The following is a 20,370-nucleotide window of genomic DNA, read 5'->3' on the forward strand; positions in this document are numbered from 1 at the left end:
TATGCATGTGATTAATCAAATTCAAAACCCTAATGCTGGCATATTATCATATTCACAACCCTAATATTCTTATTATCAGATTCCAAAATTCAATAAATTAGTAGCATGCAGATTCATATGAAATCCTAATCTAATCATATTAATCATAAAAATAAACAATAAAAGTAACTCTAATCATGTTTCTAAGAAAAAGCATAAAATAAGATAACCAGTTTAGAGTGATGTTGATGATGATGGATGCATGTTGGGGAACCCTCAAGTTGTCACTATAGTTGATAGTTCTGCAAGGTTGAGGAGATGAAAAAGCGGTTGAATCTCGAAGATTGGTTTGGAATTCGGTACTGGATGTGGTATTAGGAAAGCTTCTCTAGACTCCAAAAAGGTTTTTCAAAAATCAGTTCTTTCTTTAGTGGCCTTCTTTCTTAGTGATCAGAACCCTGATGCCTAGTAATGAACGTAAGCTTTTTGCTTCCTTCTTTCTCAAATCGATATTAGCTTCTATTAATATTCTCTCCTCTATTATTGTTCCTTGTTAGTCCTAACCCTAGGCATCTCTTATAGAGGTAGGGTTTCAAAAAAACCCTAAGAAAACAGATAATCTTCAATTTTTCTTTTAAAAAATAAGTTAATAAATATCTAATATTAATTCTTTAAAATTTGAATAAATATTGTTAAAAACCCATGATTAAGTCAATTATCTTCTAGAAACTGTATCTCGATGTAAAAGCGTCAATAAAAAATGACATTGAAGGAGAAAATGCTAATCAGAACTGTGTAGAGCCAGTTGGCTTTGCACAGAGCCGATTGGCTTTATGATGTGCCGATTAGCTCTATATATGTGAAGTTTGATAAAAATTTACAATTAAATCCCTGAACTTGCAAAATCCGTCGTTTTGACCCTCAAACTTTATTTTTTTGACAATTAACTCTAAATAAAAAGGTAATTTTGATTGGATTAACCTCAACCTTAACCTTGAATTCGGCCGACCTTCGTCTCTCGAGACTCGAGAAGTCAGTAACTTTTATCATAAGGTTCTTTATAATGCTCTTGATATCTAGATCCGGAGACTGGGTGATGACAGAAGGGTTGCAATAATTTAGGTTTACTAAAAATATTGGTGGCAAGGGCAGTCTCCTTGTTAGACCTAGATTCTTCCTCTTTTAAGATTTCGGCCTTGATTGCTCGTGCATATGCATACCATGCATCTCATGCATTATACTAACTATTTGTTTTGAAGCAATTTAGATTCTCCTTTGGATTGGAAAATATAAGACAGAGGTAGGTTGGATGGGTACTAAATTCACCAAAGATCCGATTTGCATTAGAATACCTCAAGAGGCCAAAGCATCAATCCTCTATGACCAAGATTGAAGCTACACCTGAAATGGCCAACGAGCTAATGAGTAGGATGTCGAGATCCTTAAGAACACAGTTATCGATGACCTGAGGGGTATGATCCAGGAAGAGCTCCAACAAATTTTGGCTGGAATGGTTGCAAAACAAGCCCCACTAGCTGCCCTTACGATAACTAATCCTTTTATTGTCGTTGATCGGGCTGCTATCGCTATTGAAATTAATGTTGGTGCCATAACTATCACTGTTGCTGCCACTGCTAATGCCGAAGAACTTGCTAGGAGAGGAGTGCCCCAGAACTTTTAGGATTTTAATGATTTTGTGCTAGACTAGGCCAATAAGGACACTTCCCTTGCCACAAATGAGGTTGTGTGTGCTTAATTGCAAGGCTTGACAAAATTCAATGGATGCTGAAAAGTAAGGGTTGGACTCGACTTATGACTTTGATGAGTTGGTTTAGGATGCTCGAGATAAACAAGTTTAATGAGATTAATGATTGGAAGGTTCATCTGAAGCAATATACTTATATCATAGGAATTACTCAACTGAGTAAGGCCTAAGTTGTCAAGCTATTTGTATTGCTCTTAGAAGGACCTGCTGTAAACTGGTACCATGGCTTGGAAAGGTTCGCCAAAGCTGAAGGTGAGATTTGTGCAATAATTTTGTTAAACAATATGATTACAATAAATATCTCGAAGTTTCAATATGGGATCTTGAGTCCACTAAGCAAAAACTGAATGATTCCTTCTCTAGTTTCTTAACCAGGTGGAGGAATAATGCTGGGTTGATAAAAAAACCTTTTGAGAAGGACCAAGTTTTTATGATGGTCCGAAATATTCTTTCGGGTTAGGTTGAGAGGATTTATATGATGAATCCGAAAACTCTCATGGACCTATATAATGACGGGCTTCAAGTTAAAGAGATTGAGAATGACAAGAGAAAAAATGTTCGATTTGGTGGGAGGACGAATTATCAGGCTGGAAGGAGCAGAACTCTTGATGTGAATGTTGTCCAACAATTGAGGAGGTGCTCTAATTTCAAGTAGCCTCTTTTGAAAATCTTTGAACGGCTGGTATAAAAGGGCCTGCTCCAACCCACTACCTTCAAAAACCCATTGAATCCTAACGCACCCGAATACAAGCCAAACACATACTGCAAATTGCACCAAATACCCAAACACCACACTGACAACTGTATCCATCTAAAATATGAAATACAAGACCTCATTGACACTGAGAAATTAACTAACCCTAACTAACCCAGCACTAAAAGATACCCCCTACCTAACTATAACATACCTCCACCATACTAGGTATCCATGATCACCCTTGACTTCAATGAGGAGGAGGTCATGAACTCCTTCCAAGACATACCTTTACCTAAAACTGAGCCAAAGCCAGAACTAAAAAGCTCACAAAGAACCAAAAGAAGAAGACAAGGGGCTATTAGAAAAGCTGAAGAAGAATAAAACGATGGCCAACATTTGGGAGTTGTTGATGCATTCACAAGACTATAGAAAGGCTTTGATTCATGCCTTGTCTAGCATTAGCATAAGTATGACAAATACCCCTGAGGAAATTATCAAAATGGTAACTAAAAACCCACAAGGATGATCACTTTCTCAGATGAAGATTTGCCACTAAAAGGAAGGAACCATAACAAGGCTCTCTACATTACAGTTAATGTAGAAAGGAAAAGGACTCCATATGCGATGGTAGATGATGAGTCGAGCATCAATGTTTATCCTTCTCGTGTACTTCCTAAACTAGGAATGCATGTGAAAGATTTGAAGCCATATGACATGGTCATAAGAGCCTATGACTATACCAAAAAAGACATGGAAGGGATGTTCTTATTACTAGTAAAGACAGGTCCCATAGTATTCTAGATTGAGTTGAATGTCCTAGACATCCCAGTAAATTTTGCTTTGTTATTAGGTAGGCCATGGTCTCATGTAGGAGGAGAGCCTTCCATTATGCATCAAAAGGTTAAATTCCCTTATTGAGAGATTATCATTATCAACGTTGAAGGTGGCAAGGTTGTCTCGGCCATTCAAGAAGCTATTAAGGAGCTTGATGCCTTAATTAGGTTTTAGATTGCTGTCCTTTGTAAGGATTAATATATGATAGGCTACTTATGCAACCTACACCTAAGGCAGTGAACCTATTGATGCGGTCTAGCACTAGTGAGTATCAAGGTCGTATCCTTAGAGATCGGGTGAACCTAAAGTTACTACTGTTCGTTATGTTATTTAGTCTGAAATAAGGTATGAGAAGTCTAAATTAATTAACTAATGCTTATGAATGCAAATAAAGGAACAACAACAACTGACAATCGAAAGACAACCGTAACAAAGAAGCAAACCCAAAGGGGACCTAAGTGATGGAATTGTAAGGTTGATTTTATAAATTACCAATCTTGCTACCCATGCCTAAATCCTGAATCAAACTCGGCTCTTCTCTCGAGCTCACTAAGTTCCTAAATCTGCACTAACCTAATGGAATCTCTTCCTATCAGATTATTACAAATCAGCGTTAAGCGTGATTAAGAACTATTAAGAGTTGTTAATTCTTAATCCGGCGAGTGAATTAACCTTATCTCTAAGTGTTAACTACCAGTTCTTACTATTTAATTTCCAGTTGTAACAAGCATTTCTCAATGTCACGAAACAACCCAAAAGACAATTAATTTAACGTCTCAAATTAATTGAATCAAATTTTATTACTAAACAGTAAGAAGATTACAAAAATGGTAGATAAAAATCCAATAATTAAGCACAATCCATCAACAAAGGTGAACCCCAATGGGTTCGGCAGTCCTGGCTACTCGTAATGAAAGAAAAAAATACAAAAGGAAATAGATAACAGAAAAGAAAATGGAATATGTAACCGCTCTTCTCTGAATCGGAGTGGGAATGTCGCAAGTGCCAATTCTGAAACCAGCCTCAAGTATGGATCTCGGATGTCTCGGTCAATCGTCTAGAAACTTCAATCTTTGCTTGAATCCTCCAATTCAATCCTTTGAACTGACATTGGTCTCCCAAAATGTCAAGAACAGAGGTGTAGAAGTGAAGGGTCGAGCGTAGAGAAGTCTAGAAATCAAAAGCGGAACCCTGTCTCCTTTTGCGTGTGCCTATTTATAGGCAGAAGTGGCTTAGCCGTGCCACGGTCCATGCCACGGCCCGGGCAACAGGCACCAACCTCCATGAAATGCCAAATTTTTGAAATTGTCCAAGGGAGGTCGTGGAAAAGCCTCAAAATGCGCGCCAACAAGGAATCGACTCCGATAAGCATCTAATATGCGTAAATCATCCAAATAGCTTGGTTTCTGCTCGTAAATCAATCAATCTCTATCAAAGAGTCTGAAAACCTGAAAAATTCATACCAAAGTGTGATCAAACAGGAATAAATATGACTCAAATACACGAATAAACGACTGATAAACAATCAATAAACATGCATAGAATCATCAACATCAAACTACCCCACACTTGAGAGCTTGCTTGTCCTCGAGCAATCAACAACTCTCTCCTCAAATAGATACCAAATGACTCAATCAAATACATTGCAGAAGGTTAGCTCAAAACAAGTCTCGAAACTCCATAAAGAAATTTCCTTAAAATCCCCAAATCACTAAATCTTTAAAAAAGAGAACAAAGTTAACAAAGCTGCTAAAATTAAAATGAAAAAATTTCCAAACTGAGAATTTGAGAGACACGCCTCACAAGATGTCACTCAAAACACACAAGTGTATATAGGTAAAAGAATATCGCCAAGCTCTCAACGCAAAAATACAGAAAAAGATGCTTACCATAAGCTTGCTCATAAATCCAATCTCCACTACTGTGAAATAATTAATAATCATAGTCAAAGGGTCTTGAGCCAGGTTGTAATGGGGTTGAGGTAAGGTACGGAGAAATATGGAAAGTAGGCTAAAAGTTGGTGGAAAATTATGCAAGTAATGCAAGAAAACAACCAAAAATCAAACGTTGTACAAAACTAACTTGCTCCACTAATAAGATGATGCTCGAAATGAACTAAGAGAAAATTATATATACATAAAAAATATATATATATATATATATATATATTTTTTTTCTTTTTCTCTCTTTTTCTTTTTTTTTTAATATATACCATGTATATATATTACAGCAGCTTATGTAGGAGCTACTGTGGTTATTAACATAACAATAAGAATGAATATCCAATTTTGGATTGAAGGGAGCATCTATGAAAATCTAGCAACTTAGTGATTATAAAAAGAATGCAATTTGATCCAAAATGAAATGCAGCATAAACTTACATAATTTCCAACAACAATGGTAGAAAGAATGGAAGTGATAAAGTGAGTGTCAAAGGTGAATCACACCAAAAGAAAAAAAAAAAGGTAAGGCTCAAAATTGGTTCACTATGAGGAAAAAAGGGTTAAGCTTTTGGCCAAATTGTGTAAATCCTAAGTGCCCAAATCATCTCATGACTATTAAAAATTCATGTAATCTCAAAAGGAATCACAGAGCAAGTTTTAGAAACAAAGATTCTGTGCAATGCTCACTCAACAACAAGAAAAGGAGCATAAAAAAAAATAATGATGCCCAATTTGGCTCAAAACCTCACCATTTGAGTGGGTTAAAATTGCATGTGCTCTCAGACCAAAGTTTAAACAATCAATCATAATAATAAGCATCAATATTAACAGCGTTCTATATCTAAAGATAAAGTAAAATGAAAAGATTAAGGAAAAACGCCAGTTTTACCTGGCTTGATTGAAACTAAGAGATTCGTTCATTGCCTTCTTCCCAACAAGATTCGATAAAAGCTATAAGGGTCCATTCAAAAGAAAAAAAAATCATCAACTACTCAATTAAAACAAAACTCAAGATAAAGATAGTAAGAATGAATGGACTCAATCAGTTAAAAAAATAAAATGAAAATAAAATTAAAACAACAGAATACCATTCTTTCAGAGGTTTGAGATAACAAAATCAGTACCTGCACAAAACTAAGGTACCTACCCCACACTTGAGAAAAACACTGTCCTCAGTGTAAAACAGGTATAATACCCTACATGAGCCAAAATAACGTTCAATAATTACAATTAGAACAGGATTAATAACATCCATAAATAAAAAGAATAAATAAATAAATAAATAAATAAGAAGAAATTAAACTGTCCAATATATAAAAAAAAAACTAGAATCCTCAATCCTCAACATGATCAGCCCAACCACCCTGGTCTTGCTGGGTGAAATCCGGAGTGAAAAAAGGATCATCAAGCTGAGGAGACATCGGGGCATCAGCGCTGGTAGAAATACTTAGAACTGAGGCTGAAACAGGCGGTAGTGGAGGAGAAGAAATGGGCAAGTGGGTATCACCAAAACTGTCAAAGAAACCCTCAAGGTCAAAGGGTGATAACGGCACAGACGATGGTCGAGGCGTAGGCGCAGGTGCTGACACATGAGAACTAGATACTCGCATCCGAGCCAACTACTGATAGATATCCTGTAAAGAAAAATGAAAATTGTTATGGTCTTCTCTCATCTCGGTGCGCAAGGCCACAAGGTCATCCCGAAGAAGTTGGGTGGCATGTGACTGTGTTTGAAGCATCTCGCGCAAGGTTCTCACTGAATCCCTACCCTCAGTACGGAAAGTCTGTGTAAGATCCCACTGCTGTGTCATCCGGGCCTCCATCCTATCCAATCTAGATGCTACTGATGTGCCTGCTGATTGATTAAAGAACATAGATGGGTCAGGAACATTGGTAGGCCTAAATGAGGGACGTGGTAGAGGTACAAGCTGCTCCTCGATGATGTCAACGTCATCATCAACACCATAGCCTCCCGTCTAGCTAGCTGAAGTGGATCCTGTCAAGTGGTACTCGAAACCACCTGAGGTAGACTCATTCCGAGTAACCATCTGCATGTTGTACATTTCGTGTCCCAAAGATAGAACCCGATTCTCATACTCAACAAATACCGGAGTTAATACCCCCATATTCCTAGCTAGCCTAGTCATATATGTTCCAAAGCTAATAACTACCTTCCTAGCCGATCTCTGAATCCCATCCATCTGTGCAGCCATTAGAAACCCTAAATCCAAATAGGTCCTCTGCCGAATATGCCAGAGTAAAGCAACATCAAGCTTATTGAGAGCTCCCCACCTCTCACCCCTACCAGCCAATGTGTGCGCTAATAAATTGTGGAGGTATCTCAAACTATTCGAAATACATGAAGCCTTGGTCCGGCTCGAAGAGAAAGAGCGTCGGACCACCCTAATATCCTCCCAATACGAATCTATATCCATCCCCAAATGTCTAACTGCCTGATCAAATAAATCGGAATCCACCTCCTCTCTCGTCCATATCCCTAAAGCTATACCAAACTCAGCTAGGGACATCCTATAGGTTCTGCCAGTTACCATGAAAGAAACTGTGTTTGGCAAAGCAAAGTCCCTAACAACTGGTTGAAGCCAAAAGGTGCTGAAGAACTCCAAAGTTAGCTCTCTGTAAGTAGGTATCTAATGTCAAAAAACCTATTCCATGGTACTGTCTCCAGCAAACTAGAGATTTCTTCAAAAAGCTCAACATCTCTCAGGGTTTGCCAATCGATGCACCTCCTAGTCAGAAGTGTCTTGGTCCTTACCACTCGAAATCGATCAATATGCTCCTGGTTGGTGAAGATCAAGTAAGGATGCCTGCCAGCTGCAGGTGTAGGGACAAGTCGAGCTCGGGTTCTCGGGTGATCGGTTGCCCGAGGTTGTCATCCAGGAAGTAGTGTAGCAGTTGTCTGGTCTGAGGTCTGGTGACTAGAAGAACCATCCTCAACTCTAGCTCGCTTCCCAGCAGCTCTCTGCTGATCGTTGGCCATACTTTCCTAATAAAATGCAATGTTAGATAGCAACATAAGTAGCAAAACACTGTAATAAATCGACCATGTTAAATTTACACAAAATTTAACAGAAATTTGGCAGTATATCAAATTGGTTGTTAATCCAGGAAGCTAGGGGTAAGGTACCCTAACCGCCAAAATCCTACAAGACTGAAAATATAGGGTACAAGGGGAGAACAGAAAACAGATAATTACAGATATAATGCCCAATGGCATTTCAATGCATAACATCACAACGTACCCAATGGTAGCACATCCAAAACAGAATGAGGACAAAATAAATAAAAAGAAATATGAAAACGAAAATGAAAAATAAGGGCAAAAAGAACAAAATTAAAATAAAACAAATGAACACAAATGAACAATGGAATATGCATTAAAGTTGGAAATGACATACCTGAGGTGAAAAGAAAAAAATGTAATTCACGGGAAATGAAACTAGAACAAGAAAGTAATGATACGGAAATCAACAAAAGTATAAGAAAGACTAAATGACAATCATGTATGAACGAAAAAACAAAACAAGCAAGATTAAGTGGAGAATACAGATTACTTACTGCGATTGTCTCTAACGAAGTAGAAGAGTAAAGAAGGAGAGAAAAATCGGCCAAACCAATGAAATGATGAAAAACTTCGTTTTAAGTAAGGTTCGTGCACCCATACTGACAGATGCACAGTTAACGCACTGGCAAAACCGTCTTGATACATGCACAAGCCGTGCAATTGGCCATGCAAGATCCCGAATGCGCGTACGGGCCCAAAATTGCCCAGAATGCTGGTCCAAATCACCTTTTACACATAAAAAATATTATTCCCGACACTAAATATCCTCAAAAACTTTGAAACAGAGGAATAAAAACAAGTTATGAACATACTCAATCAAGCAAATTAAAATAAATAAAGTCCAAGGAAAATAACGAAATAACAAAAATTAAAAACAAAAACATAAAAGCATCGCCAAAATCGAATGTACAAAAATGCTTATTTTTTGCTGAGTCCTAAGCTTGACTCATCTGGATCAACCCTCATGTGCATACAAAACTAGGTCAACTCATTGCTCACCATCCAACGAGTTACCATGGTAAAGTTTTAATCGATGCCCATTCACTTTGAAATCTCCCTTCTCGGGATGATGCAACTCCACCACTCCATATGGAAAGACCTGTCTGACCTGAAATGGTCCAGACTACCGACTTCGCAGCTTTCCAGGAAACAGGCGAAGGTGAGAGTTGTATAGCAACACTCGATCCCCGACTTGAAACTCTTTATGCCCATGAATCCTTTGATCATGCCATTTCTTTGTCCTTGCTTTGTAAGTTAACGAGTTTTCGTACGCCTGCTGGCGCCACTCATCTAGCTCGCTCAGCTGTCACTGTCACTTCTTACCTGTAGAATCAATATCAAAGTTACAAGTCCTGAGGGCCTAAAGTGCCCTATGCTCTAACTCAACAAGCAAATGACATGACTTTCCATAAACAAGGCGATAGGGCGTAAAACCTATATATGTCCTAAAAGCAGTCCTAAACGCTCATAATGCATCATCTAACTTAAGAGTCCAATCCCTCCTACTTGTACTAACGGTTCTCTCTAAAATATGTTTAATACCCCTATTAGTTACCTCAACCTGCCCACTAGTCTAGGGGTGATAGGGAGTAGAGAACCGCTGAGTAACTCCGTACCGCTTAAGTACCTTCTTTAATTGGGCGTCGTAGAAATGTGTTCCTCTATCACTAATAAGCGCCCTAGGTGTGCCAAACCTAGCAAAGAATCGCTTAAGGAACCTGCAAACAACCCTGGCATCATCAGTGGCCAAAGCTTGAGCTTCAGGCCACTTAGAGAAGTATTCAACAACAACCAGAATGTACTTATTACCATATGAAGAGGGAAAGGGTTCCATGAAGTTGATGCCCCAAACATCAAAAATCTCAACGACTTGCACACTAGTTTGGGGCATCTCATCACGAGAAGAGATATTACGTGCGCGTTGACAAGCATCACAAACCTGAACAAATTTTCGTGCGTCTTGGAAGAGCATAGGCCAATAGAACCCTGCCTCTAGCACCTTCCTCGCTGTATGGTTTGCTGCTTGATGACCTCTAGTGGGTCCCTCATGGCAGTGCCTCAATATTTGGAGAGTGTCTTCGCCATAAACACAACGACGAATCACCTGATCTGCACACACTCTAAACAGAAAGGGATCTTCCCAAATGTAGTATTTTAAATCGGCAAAGAATTTCTTCTTTTACTGATAAGTCATACCCTTTGGTAGAACCCTAACAACCAAATAGTTAGCGTAATATGAAAACCAGGGAGTATCTATATATACCTGAGTGACATATAAATGCTCCTCTGGAAATCGATCGTCTATGGCCGTCTCATCAAGTGCATCCAAGTGAGGATTTTCCAATCTCGATAAATGGTCCACTGCCAGATTCTCCGCGCCCTTTTTATTCTTGATCTCGACATCAAATTTCTGCAATAAAAGAATCCACCGAATCAATCTCAGTTTTGCATCATTTTTCAGGAATAAGTACCTCAACGCCGAGTGGTCCTTGAAGACAATGGTTTTGGAGAGAATGAGGTATGATCTAAACTTATCGAAGGCGTAAACAACAACCAACAACTCCTTCTCTGTGGTGGTGTAGTGCTCCTGGCCTCCTGTCAAAGTCTTGCTAGCGTAGTAAATGGGTTGGAACTTCTTCTCAATCCTCTGTCCAAGCACAGCTCCAACTGCATAATCACTAGCATCGCACATCGCTTGGGCGTTTCCCAATCGGGAGAAACCATGATCGGGTCAGAGTCAAGTTTCTTAAGTAACTCAAAAGCAGCCAAGCATGCATCATAAAAAATAAAAGGTACATCCTTAACTAACAACTGAGTGAGAGGCCTAGCAATCTTAGAAAAATCTCTAATAAATCTCCTATAAAACCCTACATGGCCTAGAAAACTCCTAACAGTCTTAACAGAACTAGGAGGAGGTAGCTTAGATATAACTTCTACCTTAGCTCTATCCACCTCCATCCCAGCCTGAGAGATCTTATGCCCTAAAACAATCCCCTCTCTCACCATGAAATGGCATTTTTCCCAATTCAATACCAAGTTAGCCTCAATACACCTAGCTAACATGCGCTCAAGGTTTGCCAAACAAAAGGAGAAAGAATTACCAAAAACAGAGAAGTCATCCATAAATACCTCTATAGACTCCTCAATCATGTCCTCGAAGATAGCCATCATGCACCGCTGAAATGTAGCCGATGCATTGCATAGTCTGAATGGTATCCGTCTATAAGCGAACGTCCCATAAGGGCAGGTGAAGGTAGTCTTCTCTTGGTCCTCTGGTGCAATAGGAATCAGTAAATAACCTGAAAAGCCATCAAGAAAACAATAAAACATGTGACCTACCAAATGTTCAATCATCTGATCAACGAAAGGAAGAGGGAAATGATCCTTCCAAGTTGCATCATTAAGCCTACGGTAATCAATGCAAACTCGGAAGCACATTGCAAGTCGGTGGGATCAACTCATCCTCCATTCCTTACCACCGCTTCATGCCTCCTTTCTTGGGTACAACCTGCACAGGACTCACCCACGAGCTGTCAGAAATGGGATATATCAAACCTGCATCAAGAAGTTAATTACCTCCTTTTTTACCACTTCTTTCATGTTCGGATTAAGTTGTCTCTGAGGCCGAACAAACTAAAGCATCCTCGATGAAATCTTATGAGAGCGAAACTTGGATTTATGCTTGGGATATCGGCTATCTTGAAAGTAAAGGCCTTCTTGTACTTCCTTAGAACTTCCAATAGCATGGCCATTCTTCGAGGAGTTAGATCGGTACCGCTATGATTCGGTAAGCGCTTCTCTTCATCCAGGAAGGCATAAACCAAGTGGCTCGGTAACTCCTTCAGTTCTCTGTTGGTAGGTCCTTGAATGAAGTCTTTACCTTCACACCCAGACCCTGTCAAGAAAAGATGGGGATCACTTGACAAGCTCGGCTTAGAAGCCAATAAAGCAGTTGCTCCGACGCTTGCTCGTTGGACAACTCCTCCTCATCCTCGTACTAATGCTACCCGAAAGGGTCGGAACATAAAATTTCTTGCAAATGGGACTCAACCACATCATCAATCACAACAATAGAATACCGGATATCATAGTCCAGTGATTGTCTCATGGAAGTGGCTAGGTCAAAGGTAATGGTCTCATCATCAACTCTAAGCTTAAGCTTCCCATCGCTTACATCGATAACAACCTTCGATGTAGCTAGGAATGGCCTACCCAGGATAAGAGGCACAATCCTCTCACCCTCCATATCCATCACCATAAAATCTACAAGAAAGATAAATTTATCTACCTTTACAAGTACATCTTCAACAACACCTCTAGGAATTTTAACAGTCCTATCTGCTAACTGAATACTCATCCTAGTAGGCTTGGGTTCATACAACCCTAATTTGGCAAATAAACTAGTGGGCATCAAGTTAATACTAGCTCCTAAATCAGCCAATGCACCACTAATTGATAAATCACCAATCATAGAAGGGATAGTAAAACTCCCTGGATCTCGTCGCTTGAGTGGCAATTTGTTTTGGAGAATAGCTGAACACTCCTCATTAAGCACTACCTGACCAAGATCCTCCAACTTCCTCTTGTTGCTCAAAATCTCCTTTAAGAACTTGGCGTACTTCAGCATCTGCGAAATCGCCTCAACAAAAGGTAAGTTAATTTTCAACTGCTTAAATAAGTCAAGAAACTTACTGTATTGCTTGTCCACCTTATCCTGCCTCAACCTCGCAGGATATGGAACCGGAGGGTTATGCTCCCGCACAGAGCTCTTTTGCCTGTCTTCTTTCCTTCTCTCATTCTCTACCACCTTAAGGTCTAGTCCTTCCTTAGTTGGCTCGTCCTGCACAATTATATTATCCTTATCAGCTAAAGGCGAAGAACTAGTCAATTTCTTACCTGATCGCAAGGTGATAGCATTGCAATGCTCCCTCGGGTTTGACTCTGTAGTGCTGGGGAGCGATCCTGAAGGTCTTTCTGAAAGCATCTTAAAAATTTGGCCAATTTGAGTCTCCAAGTTCTGAATTGAGGCCTGCTAATTCCTAAGTGCACTATCAGTCTGCTGGAATCTCGTCTCCGTAGACGTCACAAACTTCATCATAAGCTCCTCTAAATTTGACTTCTTTACTGGTGGAGAAGGAGCTTGTGCGAGCCTAGCCAGTTGTTCTTTGTGGTACGTTGATGAAGTCTTTGAAAACCTGGCGGACCTTGGGCATTATTGTTCCTCCAACTGAAGTTGGGATGATTGCGCCATCCAGGGTTGTATGTATTGCTGTAAGGGTTATTCTGCTGCCTTGGGGCATTCCCCATATAATCAACCTTCTCAACATAAGAAGACACAACAGAATTAGATGGAAAAATAGTAAAGGATGAAACAAACATACCTCCATGATCGGTTGCAGCGTAATGCGGGCTACTATAAAACTCGCGATAGCGTTCACTATATGAGCCGGCATCCCGGAGTTGGTCAATCTTCTTGGCTAGAGCTCCTTGGTGCCAAAGTGCCTAAGTCCACTTAGTTGACCAATCCCTATCTTCCTGGTCGGCTCCTAGAGGATTGCCAACGATAGTTGTTCATCGCCATTTCCTCTATCGGGTTCGGGCACTCGGGCGTCTTCATTTGGCGCCCCCCTGTATATCCACCATTTGCCTCATTGCAAGGTTCAACCCGCTATAGAAGATGCGAACTGCATCCTGTAGCAATCCGTGATGTGGGCAGCATCTCAAAAGATCTTTAAACCTCTCCCATGCATCGTACATGCTTTCATTATCAAACTGCACAAAAGAAGCTATGTCATTTCTAAGTTTAGCAGTTTTAGCGGGAGGAAAATACTTACATAAAAATTTTTCAGCCAACGCCTTCTAGGTAGTAATCGTTTGCTGTGGAAGGGATTGCAACCATCTCTTAGCTCTGTCCCTCAAGGAAAATGGAAACAATCTTAGCCGAATGGCGTCATCGGTTGTTCCATTTATCTTGAATGTGTCACAAATCTCCAAAAAATTAGAGATATGTGCATTGGGGTCCTCACTGGGCAATCCTCCAAACTGCACACTCTGCTGGATCATCTGGATAACATTTGCTTTTATTTCAAAATTATTGGCCACTACAGCAGGTCTGACTATACTAATTTTTGTCTCATCCAAAGATGGTCAAGCAAACTCGTACATCGTCCTCTGATCGTCATCGGCCTGGGGGTTGAGGTTCTCCATCGCGTCAACTCTTTGAACCTGAATTGTAACTCTGTCCTCCTCCTCAACTGCCTGTAAACGTCGTCTCAATAATATGAGAGAGCACTCCGGGTCAGATAAGGGTACTATGGGATTAGGGTTAGAGCTCCTCGTTATAAACTACCTGAAACCGACAACCAAACAACCACCAATCAACAAAAACAATAAAATAAAAAATAAAGAATAAATAAATAGATAATTACTAAATTAACACAAAAAAAATTCACTATAGTTCACCGTTAATCCCCCGGCAACGACGCCAAAAACTTGATAGGCTACTTATGCAACCTACACCTAAGGCAGTGAACCTATCGATGCGGTCTAGCACTAGTGAGTATCAAGGTCGTATCCCTGGAGATCGGGTGAACCTAAAGTTACTACTGTTCGTTATGTTATTTAGTTTGAAATAAGGTGTGAGAAGTCTAAATTAATTAACTAATGTTTATGAATGCAAATAAAGGAACAACAGCAACTGACAATCGAAAGACAACCGTAACAAAGAAGCAAACCCAAAGGGGACCTAAGTGATGGAATTCTAAGGTTGATTTTATAAACTACCAATCTTGCTACCCGTGCCTAAATCCTGAATCGAACTCGGCTCCTCTCTCGAGCTTATTAAGTTCCTAAATCTGCACTAACCTAATGGAATCTTTTCCTATCAGATTATTACAGATTAGCATTAAGCATGATTTAGAACCATTAAGAGTTGTTAATTCTTAATCCGGCGAGTGAATTAACCTTATCTCTAAGTGTTAACTACCAGTTCTTACTATTTAATTTCCAGTTGTAACAAGCATTTCTCAATGTCATGAAACAACCCAAAAGACAATTAATTTAACATCTCAAATTAATTGAATCAAATTTTATTACTAAACAATAAGAAGATTACAAAAATGGCAGATAAAAATCTAATAATTAAACACAATCCATCAACAAAGGTGAACCCAAATGGGCTTGGCAGTCCTAGCTACTCATAATGAAAGAAACAAATACAAAAGGAAATAAATAACAGAAAAGAAAATGGAACATGTAACCGCTCTTCTCTCGAATCGGAGTGGGAATGTCGCAAGTGCCAATTCTAAAACCAGCTTCAAGTATGGATCTCGAATGTCTTGGTCATTCATCTAGAAACTTCAATCTTTGCCTGAATCCTCCAATTCAATCCTTTGAACTATCGTTGGTCTCCCAAAATGTCAAGAACAGAGGTGCAGAAGTGAGGGGTCGCGCACGTAGAGAAGTCCAGAAATCAAAAGCGGAACCTTGTCTCATTTTGTGTGCGCCTATTTATAGGCAGAAGTGTCTTAGTCGTGCCATGATCCGTGCCATGGCCCATGCAATGGCCCGTGCAACGGCCCGGGCAATAGGCACCAACCTCCACGAAATGCCAAATTTCTGAAATTGTCCAAGGGAGGTCGTGCAAAAGCCTTAAAATACGCGCCAACAAGGAATCGACTCCGATAAGCATCTAATATGCATAAATCATCCAAATAGCTTGGTTTCTGCTTGTAAATCAATCAATCTCTATCAAAGAGTCCGAAAACCTGAAAAATTCATAAACATAGCAATGTGTGATCAAATAGGAATAAATATGACTCAAATACACGAATAAACGACTGATAAACAATCAATAAACATGCATAGAATCATCAACATCAATACATCCAAATGTGGTGCAAGAAAATGGGCTTCATGCCTAGAATGGGGCTGGGGAAGAATCAGTAGGGAATTGCAGAGCTTCCAGACTTTAAAGGACAAAAGACCTTATGTGGCTTGGGATACCATACGGATGAAGATGAGGGCAAATCAAAGGGTAAGACTCTAAATAAGCATTTTTATCTAGGATTATAAGCCCTACTCTAGGGAGCCCGAGCTTATTACTAGAGTTAGGACTGAGGTGTTGGGGTTTGAGATCTTAAAGAGTTTGATCAACAACAGGACGGTTGAGCTGAGCATTAGCGACATTTGAAAGAAAGTCATAGCCAAGGTCGAAGAGCTAAAGCTGGAAGAATTCATGTACCTGCCTAAGAACCTGAGTCTATAGGGATTAGTTGCTTTAATTGAGGAGAAATGTCATTGATGTATTTTATGAAGATACTGATATAATAATGTCAGATCTTTTTTAGGATGATATCATTTTTGCTTCTAAGATCAAAGATATGAATTCTAATTTTGCTTCTTTACGTGATGCCTCTCCTGATGGTAGTGTGCATTCTAATGATCATGACATGTGCATGTTTTAACATTAATTCAATTGAAATTAATTCATTTAATCTAGGTGCAAATGAAAATTCAAGGCACATTTCGATTACTCATGATGTAACTCTTGAGGAGTGGAAAGAAATAAAAAAATAATAGAAAAGAGAAAATTGGTATTTGCTTGGTCATACGATGATATGCCGGGGTGAGACAAGAATATAGTAGAGCACAATATTATCACCTATCCACACAACAAGCCTATGAGAAGGCCAAAGCCGAAATGGGCAGAGAAGATCCGAGAGGAGGTCGGCAAGTAGGTAAAGCTAATTTCCTCAATGTAGTCAACTATCCCGAATGGTTGGTTAATATTTTCCTAGTCCAGAATAAAGATGGATAAGTTAGGATGTGTGTGGATTATCAGGACCTAAATAAGGCTTACCCTAACGACAATTTTCCCCTTCGTCATATAAATGTGATAGTTGACAGTGTAGCCTCAAGTGCAATGTACTCTTTCATGGATGGGTTCTCCAAATACAACCAGATCATGATGGCAATGGTAGACAAGCTAAAGACGACATTCATCATTGAGTGGGGTACGTATTATTACAAGGTTATGCCTTTTGGACTAAAAAATGCAGGGTAACTTATCAGAGAGCAACCACTACCTTGTTTTATAATGTGATGCACAGGGAGGTGGAGGTGTACGTAGATGATATGATGGTTAAATCTGAAATAAGGGAAGGGCACTTTCAAGCTCTTGATACGTTTCTATGATGAGTGGAAAGGTATAACCTAAGGCTTAACCTAAAGAAGAGCGTGTTTGGAGTGATGTTAGGGAAGCTGCTAGGGCATATAGTAAGTCAACAAAGCATAGAAACCAATCCGGACAAGGTTAAATTCAGGAAATGTCTGCACTAAAGATAGAAAAAGACGTCAGAGGATTTCTAGGATGTCTCTAGTACATTAGTAGATTCATTTTCAAGCTCAAAATGGTTTATGATCCTTTCTTTAAACTTTTAAGGAAATACTAACCTGTTGTGTGAGATGAACATTGTTGAAAGCCCTTCGACATGATTAGAGGATACTTGTGGGAGCCTTTTGTCCTTATCCAAGACTCAGCTCATGGTAATGGCATTAGCAATCTCCCTTAGGAACCCTATTGCTTGCTATTTGAGATGTTTTTTCTTTTAAGTATTCAAAGCCCACATATTGGAAAGCCCTGGCCCAAGATCGTGTGAGATAAGGCCCTAGGCCCAAAATATGCAGGTTTCATGCTTTGAGAGCATATAGTATGAATCTTGGGCCTACTATTCCCTGCTAATAGAAAGCCTAGAACCAAAATCCTAGGGAAGAAAGACTCACCATGAACCATGTGTGTGCTAACCTTTCTTCTTTTGTCCTTTGGCATAGCACGTGCATCATGCATTACACGCATCATACAACCCTTTTATTTTTAGCCATATAGAGACTCTTTTGGGTTGAAGGAGACAAGATAGTGCAAGGTTGGAGAGAATACCAATCTCACTAAGAATCCAGACTATGTTAAAGCTCTTTGAAAACCCAAGATATCAAGCTTCCATAAGTGAGACTGAAGCTACATTTGAAATGGCCAACGAAAGAGCTCTAATGAGTAGGATGTTGAAATCCTTAAGAATGCTGTTATCAACGATCTAAGGGGTGTGATCCAAGAGCAACTCTAATAGCTTTTGGTTGGGATGGCTGCAAACCAAGCCCCTCCTGCGACTCCAATTGCACTGACTAAACCCCCTACTGCTATTGACCCAGTTGCAATAATAACTGACACTATTGTTACAACCGCTATCGCTGCTGCTACTGCTCCCAATGCTAATACTGAAGACCCTGCTAAAGGGGGAGTGCCCCAAAATTTCTAGGATTTTGACGAGTATGTGTTGGACCAAGGCAAAATAGAAACAATCCTTGCTGCTAATGAAGCTATAAGTGGCTTAAGCGCTAGGCTTGACAAGATGCACGGTATATTGGAAATCAAAGGGTTGGACCTGACTTATGATTTCAAGGAATTAGTGTTGATTAGTGAGGACAAGTTGCCTGTGAAGTTCAGAGTGCTTGAGACGTACAAGTTCAACGGAACTGGTGATTCGAAGATTTATCTAAAATAGTATGTCACCATTATGTGAACTACACAACTGATTAGGACCCAAATTGTCAAACTATTTATGTTGTCACTAAAAGGACCTATTGTAAACTGGTATCATGGTCTAGAAAATCCGTAAAAACTGAATGGCGTGATCTATGTGCTTTATTTGTTAAGTAATATGAATATAATACTCAATTGGAAGTCTCAATTAGAGATCTTGAGTCCACCAAACAAAAGCTGAATGAGTCCTTCTCTAATTTCTTGACCAGTTAGAGAAACAAGGCTGGGTTGATGAAAAACAAGCCTTTTGAAAAGGACCAAGTCTGTATGGTGGTCTGAAATGTTCTTCCTAGTTGGGTCAAAAGGCTACAAATGATGAATCCAAAGACTTTTATAGACTTGTATTATAATGCGCTTCAAGTCAAGGAAATTGAGAATGACAAGAGGAAGATTGTGTGAACCGGCAGAAGGCCAAATTATCAAACTAGAGGGAGTAGAAATTTAGATGTGAACGCTTTCCAGAATCGAGGAAGTTCTCCAACTTCAGGCATTCTCCCTCAAAGATTTTTTAGAGGTTAGTATAGAATGGCATGCTTCAACCAATCACCTGAAAAACCCACCTAACCTAAATGCACATGGTTACATGCCCAACACCTACTGCAAGTTCCACTAAGCACTCAGCCACCATATAGACAACTGCATCCGGTTAAAACATAAAATTCAAGACCTTATTAATGTCGAAGAACTTATCAACTGAGCAGTACTAGAAGAAACCCTCTACCAAACTACAACAACACACCACCATGAAACCAAGTGTCCATGATCACACCTTACTTCAGTGAAGAAGAGGTCATGAATTATTTCCAAGATATACCCTCACTTGAGCTAGAACTAGAAAGCCCACAAAGAACCTTCACCGAGCTTGGGGCACCATTATTCGTGGTGTTCTGTCACCTAAAATGGAGCAGGAAAATCAAGCCCTAATCGTCTAAAAATAATCCCATACCTCACAATGGTCAGTATTTTTTAGTATCACCAAGCTTTTAAGCATGCGAATGAAACTGTGCAACCGTCTCAAGCACGAGATCTAGGACTTGATTGATTGTGGAGAGTGGCAAGTTGAGCAACTTCCTCAGTATGAATGTGAAGATTTATTAGGACAGCCTTTGGATAAATTTAATTTTAAGGTCCACTATTTGAAGACTCTTTCGGTTGACATTCGAATTGAGAATATTGTGCTAAGTGGCTGGGGCAGCTGACAAAAGCAACTTGTGAGCCTTGTCTTTTGGAGGTTTGGAAGGAAGGGAAAAGAAGTCAGTCATGGTAATAGACATCTGGTACAATTTTAGAGATGAGTGTGAGGTCTAAGATGCCGAGGCAACGGATATCTGGGCAGATAGTGACTATGACAAAGAAGCTGAGTCAGTGGTTAAAGACATGGGGGTTCAGGAACTGAAGCAAGTCAAAAAAGCACCCGATGGGGATAATGGGTTATTGATGTGCGTAAAATACACACATCTAAATGGGGTTTTT

At 39.6% G+C, this 20,370-nt stretch overlaps 1 non-coding gene across 1 annotated transcript; it reads left to right on the forward strand.

The window, feature by feature from the left end:
- The first annotated feature begins 13,998 nt into the window (after positions 1-13,998).
- LOC112533726 lies at positions 13,999-14,105 on the forward strand. The gene has a single exon (XR_003078061.1). It is a non-coding gene; the product is annotated as a small nucleolar RNA R71 (small nucleolar RNA).
- Positions 14,106-20,370: the final 6,265 nt, after the last annotated feature.

Source organism: Ricinus communis, chromosome 6 (assembly GCF_019578655.1).
Source record: "Ricinus communis isolate WT05 ecotype wild-type chromosome 6, ASM1957865v1, whole genome shotgun sequence".
In the NCBI taxonomy this organism is placed as follows: Eukaryota; Viridiplantae; Streptophyta; class Magnoliopsida; order Malpighiales; family Euphorbiaceae; genus Ricinus; species Ricinus communis.